Raw genomic sequence first — 8,916 nt, forward strand, 5'->3', positions numbered from 1 at the left:
TACAATACCCTGGTACAAACTCGCCTATAAACTTGAGTTGTAGAAAATGGCTGTAAGATACATACATAAATACATGTATGTATGTATCATGGTGGACTTGAATTCTACAGACTGGGTTTAAGTCTGGGCTCATGTTTCACATCAGCTTTCAGACCTAACCAGGGTCACTTAGCTGCTTGGATCACAGATATAGCTAAAATTTACTGAGTGCATCTGTGTGCCAAGTTCCACACACAGGGCTTGGCAGGCATCATCGCGTTGGATCTTTCCAGATTCTCTTTCCCTTGGGTAAACACATTGCTTGGTGGGTGCAGAAAGAGGCGTGATACCAGATGCAAAACTAGAAAGTGGAAATTCTGGACCTGAACCAGAGCTTATTGATGCCTGTGAGTATATTTTGCTCACCTCTAAAGTGGAGTTGATTAAAATATTGCCCTTCCTGGGCAGTTTCAGGATTCAATGAGCAGCCTGTGTGACAGAAGATCTGGATGCCGAGTAGGTGAGGTGATTCATTATTTGGGTTCTCCCAGCACTTGTTGGAGAGAACTTGAGTGTTTTCTCTTGGGTTGTCACTGGTGCCTCATTTACCAGCCTTGAAATTCCTGACTTGTTTTCTTTCTTTTTTTTTCCTCCAAGTGGTAAATGTTTCATCATTATTTTCATCTCCTGTTGGAGTTGACCCTCTCTCTCTCTCACGACATTTGGCTTCATCCTTCAGCCTTTTCCTCTCTCTCTTTTTTATGGTTTCATGTTGCTGTGAGCAGAACTCATTTTTCAAAAGACAGATGGTGGCAACCCTGTTCTCTCTAAATAAAAAAGCAAAACAGCTGTTAAGGTGCAAACAGAGTTGCGGCCAGCAAATCGTATCTGCTTCAAGTGTTGGTGAAGTTTCCCTTTAGGGAAGAGGAGCTATCTAAACAAAATGTGTAGTCTTGGCTGGGACCTGCCAAGGCCCAAGTATAGAATGATGGCAAATAATAGAAATTTATAGCGTGCCATAGATCTAGCACCTATCTTGGCGGGTGCATATTTAAATGCAGTGCTAACGGAGATGAAATTTATTGCTCTCTAATAACGATAAAATGCCATCAGAGAATGAGATAAATCTTGGCCCCAAATCTTAGGATGCGATGCAGACACTCCCATGTGCACACATGCTTGTAAAATACAGCCAGATACTGCTAACTCAGGAGTATGAGTTCGGAAGAAGCCATCGGAACAGAGAAAGGAAAAGAAGTGTTTTTTATAGACGACTGCAAATTGTTGTTTTCATGAGGCTGGGGTCAAGGTACATTGTGGCCTCGGGTTGAAATGAGTGTTGCTTTGTCTCACGGCTGATATATACTTGACCTTGGCGGGGAAAGCTTTTTCCTTTTCTGTATGCTCCATAGCTGTCTCTTCACCTTTTCACAGCCCTGCAACAGGCTGGCTTCCAAACAAAACTGATGAATTATAACCCTCTGGGAGAGGAACAGTCATCGTCGTCATCTTCTTCTTTTTTTAAAATGTGTTTTATTTATTTATTTATGATTTTGAGTCTCAGAGGCTTTGTAAGAAGGAAGTGAGACAGGAAATAAATTTACCAAAATGCCATGTTTGCAAACCTCCTGTGATGGGAGAATTAGGTGAAGATCCCACCCCTCTCCAGGCACATTTTGCATTGAGAGAGTGAAACTTTACCAAGTGCCAACCTGGGGGTTGTCATTCCCATTTGAAGGCGGCCCTAGTAGCTCCTCCAGCTGGCCTGTGTGGGCACCCACCCATCTCTCTGAGCATCTGTGATTCATGGAGTGAAGCCCACTTGCTTGGGAAACCACCTGAACCCTTGCTGAATTCCCGTCCCTTTGGTGGCTCCTGCCAAAGCTGCAGCCACATCGAGAAGGAAGGCTGTCCCTTACGGGCCCTCACTCTAGAAGTTTCCTGGGCTACATCGTCTTTCAAGGACATTTCTAACATTTCAGGCGAGATCTTTACCTTCCGTGGAAGCCCTAAGTCTAGGATTGCTTTAAGTCAACCCCAATAAGAGTGAGCCTCTCCTTTCTGGATGCGTCTTTGAGTGTAACCATGTATATGTGTCTGTGTTGTATGTGTTTACATGTGTTGTCTTAAAGGATCCTGTTTTGGAGATGTGGACTGTGCTTATAAATTAAGACCCACTCTTATTCAGAACTGGAGGGACTGTTCCTGGTTCCCTAGGTTTTTACGAATGTCTATGTGTGTGTGGAGGGGTGTGAGTATGTCTGGGTATGAAAAATAAGAGGTGATGATATTTGATGAGCTTGAAAATCACACCCATTTTCTTAGTGTGGAGGAATTTCCTAGTACATGTGGTGTTATTTTATATAAAACTGTTATTATAAACACTTTCCTCTCCTTTTCCTGTATGGAAGAAAGCTATGAAATAATGTAATTTGGTGCAGTTACTTCATTTAGGTTTTGTTATGTTGTTGCTTAAGGAAAAGGCAGGTAAATTGGGGAAATGTTGATGCTTTGGATGAAAAGGGACCTAAGTTTTTATATGAAATGAGTTCTTTGAAATAGGACGTTTTAGTTGAGTTTCATGGACTTCTTGAAAGTGTATTGGGGGAAGTGGGAGGAAGAGAAGGAGAGGCGACGGGGACACGGGAGGAGAGAGAGAGAGAGAGAGAGAGAAACTCATGTTGTGTAATTCCCCCACTGAGAGATTTCATAGCTTTCGTTAGAGTCTCAAAAGGATCCTTGTCTGCCACCCTGACCCTCAGTCCTCCTGCTTCTGTGACATGTGCTGTTGATAGTCAAACATTTTACAGTTGGAATTACATGATCAGAGCTGTGAGTCCAGGCTAAGTCATTTCCGGGAAGGGCATGACGTTAGCCAGTAAGGAAGTGGATCTTATGCAAAGAAGGGATGCCCAGTTCCAGATATTACATCTTTATGGGCTTTGCCCAGCAGTTATAACCCAAAAAAGGAAACTCCCACACCTTTTCTTCCCATCAATCCTGAACCACTAGAGTCTATTCAGTTGCCTCCGCCTCCCAATCTATGGTCCAGCAATATTGACCTTCTCTTGGCTGTTCCAAGTAATCCTTGCTCTCTCTCGCCTCCTAGCCTTTGCACATTTTGTTGTCTCCACCTGGAACAGTCTTCCCTTTCCTTGGGCTGACACCTTCTCTTCTTTCTTGTTGCTGATGAAATACTACTTCCTCCATGAAGCCCCTCAGGATGCTTTCTAGACCATGTTAAATGAAACTTTAATATCTTCTTCTAGAATCCCCACTTCTCCTGCCAGAATATTTGTCACGCATTGTCATTTCTCAGGCAGGATGCAGGATAAACAGGAATTTGCTGTACTATTTTACCACTCTTCTGTAAAAATATATATGTATACACACACACATATATGTAAAGAAAACGGAGTGTGGGAGAATTTTTCTGTGTTTTATCAAAGAAGGGACTTCCCTGGTGGTTCAGTGGTTAAGACACTGCACCCCCAATGCAGGGGACCCAGGTTCGATCCCTGGTCAGGGAACGAGATCCCGCATACATGATGCAACTAAGAGCCTGCATACCACAACTAAAGATCCTGCATGCCGCAACTAAGACCCAGTGCAGGCAAAAAAACCAAAAAACAAAACCCCCCAAAAAACCAGAAGATCAGAGATGTCCACCTAAAGAGTAAACAAGTAGAAAAAAAGGAAATGTAATGGGATACAGCCTATGTGGTCATATTACAAAAGGAAGAGGCAGAGGAGGAGGAAAACATCTGTCTTTCCCAGAACCAGAGCTCAATGAAATCTCTACCTTCCTAAGTGCATTGTTACTGTTCTCCAGTATCTACCTCACTGCCTGGTTTTAGTGAGAGCTTAATGTTTGTAGAACAGAGGTACAGACAAGCACATGAATGGGCAGCAGAACCTTACCAATTGGATGCAAGCTGAGTGGCTCTTCTTTCCCAGCAGGTTCTGCTTTGGCTCCCATCTTTCTTGGTGACCACCTGGGGCCCCTTGGTTTAGCTTTTACCTTGACTTTCACTCTAAAATGTCTTTGCTTAAGGCCGCAGAGGCCTGGCCACACCATGGGTCTGTCTCCTTCTTCTGCCAACCCTGGGAGGTGACTTTCCCAAAGGCCTATCCAGTTTCAGAGTGTTACCCATGTTTAGGGAGGTGGTGGGAAGGAATGGTCCGTGATGAATGAAATGAAAAGTGAATGAATGTGATTAACAAGCTTAAATGCTCCTCCCTCCTTCCTTGCCTTTTGTCCTGTATTCAGGTTTCTTTAGCATATAGGATTCTCCATCTGGGGCTCGAGCACCTAGAATCACAGAATCACAAAGCAAAACAAAAGAAAATACTTACCACTTTGTCACACCCAGTTAACAGCAAATGTCCACAGCAGTATGTCAGGTTATTTTTTTTTTCCTGTGATGAGGGCTTGTGGATGAGACCGTCGTTTATCACGTGAATGGATGGTTGTTTGATCAAATGGTGCTGCTTCGATAAAAATGATAAATATGGTGATAGCTAATATTTTAAAATATTTTGAACATTTCAGGTATGTGCTAAGTGCATGTATATTGGTAATATTATATATATATATACACATACATATATATGTATATATAATATATAAAATTGCTCTTTTAAACTGTATGGGAACAACCCTTATATTATCCTATTTTTTAAAAAATGAAAAAAAAAAAGAGAGCTTAAAGGGAGTTCAGTGTCACAATTTAAGTGAAGTCAGGTGGCTAGAAAGTGGCAAAGATAGGATTCAGACTCAGATCTTTCAAACCCCAAAGTCCTGCTAAGAAGCCCTGCTGAGAATGTGGTACCCAGAGGCTTCATCACCGGAATAGCACTGTGATGTAGGAGAGCGCTCCTTGGGGCCTGGACCACACATGCATTGTGTCTGTCGTAGGGAAAAGAAGGAAGACTCGTGGGTGAAAGGATGGAATGAGGCAGCTGGTCTCTCCCCTGATGCTCTGCCAGGTGAGGGGAGGTCCTGCAGCAGCTCTCCCGCACCCACAGGGTCTCAGTGGCCAGGGTGTGCCCAGGAGGCCCTGGGCCAGGAGCCCAGGGGAAGCTCCAGGCAGTGACAGAACTCCAGGCTGGCAGGGTCTCTTGGAGGTACCAATGGGAACCCTTCCTGAAGGCCTGAATTGGCTAGTAGCAGCACAAAGTGTTCTTTAGAAAACCGGGAGTGCTTTCTGAGGGGTCTGGAGACCTTCCAGGACCCTGTGGCCACATCTGAGTCTGATTCCTTCACTTCAAGGCCATGTACATTGGTTATTTGCACAGGCTGGATTCCATGTTCACCACAGTATTCACCAAGCCTCCTGTAAATAGTAAAAATAACATAAAAAAATTAGCAATAGCATCTTTGATTGATTGAGCAATTACTATATACTAGATATATATACAAGCAGACCTTGTTGCATTGCACTTGGCTTTATTGTGCTTTGTATATATTGCATTTTTTACAAATTGAAGGTTTGTGGCCACCCTGCGTTGAGCAAGTCTGGCAGTGCCATTTCTCCCACAGCGTTGGCTCACCTCATGGTTCCATGTCACATCTTGGTAATTCTCACACTATTTCAAACTTCTTCATCATTCGTCTATTTGTTCTGGTGACCTGTGATCAGTGACCTTTGATGTTACTACTACGACTCACTAAAGGTTCAGACAACAGTATGCATTTTTCGGCAATGAGGTATTTTAAAATTGAGTATGTACATTGCTTTTTTAGACATAATGCTATTGCACACTTAATGGACTATAGTATAGGGTCAACGTAACTTTTACAGGCACCAGGGTACCAAAAAATTCATGTGATGCACTTTATTTCCATATTCGCTTTATCATGGTAGTCTGGAAATGAACCTGAAATTATCTCCGAGGTCTGCATGTATGTATATGTGTATATCTACTTATCTCTATCTATCTCTATCTCTGTATCTATATATTCTAATTCTTGAAAGTAGATATTATTATCCAAACAGAAGCTGAAGAGATTAAGTAACTTGGCCAAGGTCACATTCTTAGAGATGGCAGAGACAGTTTTCAAACTCAGGTTTCCCTGACCCAGAGGATATTTTTGTCCCACTAGATCACCCCTGTCTCCTTGAGCTTATGAAGTTCAATTGAAATGTTATGCTTCTTTTTCTTTCTTCATAGCCCAGATGCCAAAGGAGGGCAGAAACTATGCCTTACTCATTATAACCCTAAAGAAGCCCCTGGTGGAAAATTCAACTAATATTTATTGGGCAACTGTTATGAACCAGACACTCTAGTAGGTTCTGGATGTATGGGGCCCATGCCCCCATAGGAACTGACATCTAGCAGAAGAAAGCGGAAAACAAACAAACAAAAGAAACTATGTAGTTAAGTAGGCAAAATGAGAAAAATGAATACTCACTGAGTACTTACTACGTGCTGAGCACTTTCTCCCTGCTCTTTGTATATGAGCTCATTTAATCCATGAGATGGTCCTCTTCTTATCCCTATTCACACCCCAGGAGGCCGAAGGGCAGAGAAGGTGAGTAACTGGCTCCAGAGTGCACACAGCTAGGAAGCTGCAGAACTAGGGCTTGGACCCCACTGTCTGAATCTTGAATCTCTGCTCTTTGTCATGGAATAAATACAGGCAAGGCCAGATGGTCAGTGAAATGCTCTGGCAGGAGGTGGCATTTCATCTAAGATGAAAAAAATAAGAAGGCATCTCATTCAAAAAAAAAAAAAAACAAAAAAAAGTACGGGAACTCTGAGCAAAGAGACCAGCCTGTGCAAAGGCACTGAGGTAGGAAAGACCTTAGCAAGTCCAGGAAACGTGCAGTGGGAAACAGCTAAAGGAAGGGGCTAATAGTCTTCAAGAAATGAATGAGAGATCAGTGGGCCACAGAAGGAAAGACTTTGGGTGCTGCAGGAATGGAGATCTATTCTCTGTCCCTCTTTCCATACATAATCTTTAGAAGATACTTTTCTTCTTTCATGCCTTCTTTCACAGACATGTGGGTATGTGCATCCAGACTAGAAATAGCGACCTTCAGAATGGACATCTCCCAGCACATCCTGGAACCCTTCTGACTAGATTATCTCCCTTTTCCTAGATCACAGATGGGTGTCACCAGCTCTACAATGACACTTGCAAATACAGTGCACACAGCAGGCATCACTTATTGATCACTGTATTCTTTTCCACTTGGCTCTCAATTAGAGCCTCAGAATCCTTCTCAACACAGTGTTGTAGGCTACCATTTTTAATCATCCAGAGATGAAATTTGTTATCCCAGTAGGTGTTTTCTGCTGGATCTAAGCCTTAGCATTTGGCAAGGGAGCTGGCAACAAGGAAGACTCGCTGTTTCTGATGCCCATGGGGGTGATATCTGTCACCATCCCAGGGGATGTTTTGATAACGCAGCCACTTAAGTTTCTGTATCCTCATGATAATCATATCTTGGAAAAGACTTTAGGAAGAGGATCATAAAACCAGGCATTTCCTAACAGCGGGCTATGGTGTGGCTTGCTAAGAATGTGCTTCTAATGCATTTTAATGACATGCTTTATAATATCTTATTAAAGATTGTAAGAGCATCTAATAATCATTTAATAAATATTAATGAAGCATTTACAAATTGCACCTTAATTTACAACACTGGCTCTCCTATTCTGCCCTGGACATTAACACATGGGGATATGGTGGTTCCAACAGAGACTGCCATGGAGAGTCTAGTTCTGTGCCATTGTGTCATCTTGGTACCATAAGTGATTTTGAAAAATAATAATTCTTGGAGTGCAGTTCAGTGCAATGAAGCTTGATACCCAAAGCAGTTTTAGCAATTATTATTCTGTTTGGGGAACATTAAAACATAATCTACCATGAATTTATAATCCATAGCTTCTCTCTCATGCATTTTTTAAAAATAATAGGCAATAATTAGAGGCCATCGTGCAAAAACTCCTGGACGAGTTGGCCACTGCCCTGTCCTTCCCTTGTTGTTAAGCCTCTGAAGCAGTGGATTCAAGACTGAGTTCAGAGCCATCCGCTGCAATTTTCTCTGAACCCTAAAGCCACGCTGCTTTTCACATCTGAAGCCACACCTCACAGAAATCCAAAGCTCGGAAGACCCTTGGAAACTGCCCTGTCCACCTGCATAGTTTATAGAGGAGGAAACTGAGGCACAGAGAGGGAATGGGACATTCGGAGGCTACATGGTAAAGGAGCAGCAGAGATGGGACCAGATCCTAGGGCCTTAGATTTGCAGTCGCATGCTTTCCAGGCCCGCAGCCGAGGAGAAACGGCCTGCATTGGGGATACGGGGGTAGAAGGTGGCATCTCCTCCTTGGAGGTCCCCGAAGTGCTTGGCTTCAGGGTCAGGGTCTGTGGCTCTGAAGTCCCAGCCTGGCAGGAGCCAAAGCGTCCAGGGGCTCCCGCGTACTAAGAGGGGTTGGCCAGCAGATGGCGCTGCAGGGATTAGAACTGGAGCGGCCACAGCCGAAAGCAGCCCCGGGCCGGGCTGGGATTCGCTGACCCGCAACCAGGAGCTGTTGGAAAATAGAGGATCCGTCCTGGCTGCAGGGACCTGTGGACCCCTGGGCCCCCGTGGGGAGCCCAGCTCGGGGGAGAGCGCGCCAGGTTCAGGGTGAGCCGGCGCAGGCACCCGCGGCTGCGCGCACTGGGGCTTGGATCCCGTTCCTTGTCTGCGGACCAGGAGCCTGCTGTTTTGGCAGGACTCAGCCAAAGCTCAGGGTGCGGGTGTCAGCACGATGCCCTCCCTCTGGGTCAGGTCTCCCTAAAACCCACCTTCTGGGGATCATTCCTCTAAGGAACGCAAAGACCTTCCTTTCCTGGGAGGCCCAAAGCCAGCATTTAAGGCCTTTGTTTTACCTTCCCCCTTCCTGGCTCCCAGGCCTGTGAATCTCAGCCAGGCCGTGTTTGAT

At 44.3% G+C, this 8,916-nt stretch overlaps 1 non-coding gene across 1 annotated transcript; it reads left to right on the top strand.

The window, feature by feature from the left end:
• Positions 1 to 3,436: 3,436 nt before the first annotated feature.
• Positions 3,437 to 3,509, top strand: TRNAG-CCC (transfer RNA glycine (anticodon CCC)). The gene has a single exon. It is a non-coding gene; the product is annotated as a tRNA-Gly (tRNA).
• The last annotated feature ends 5,407 nt before the right edge of the window (positions 3,510 to 8,916 follow it).

The sequence above is a fragment of the Hippopotamus amphibius genome, chromosome 9 (genome assembly GCF_030028045.1).
Source record: "Hippopotamus amphibius kiboko isolate mHipAmp2 chromosome 9, mHipAmp2.hap2, whole genome shotgun sequence".
In the NCBI taxonomy this organism is placed as follows: domain Eukaryota; kingdom Metazoa; phylum Chordata; class Mammalia; order Artiodactyla; family Hippopotamidae; genus Hippopotamus; species Hippopotamus amphibius.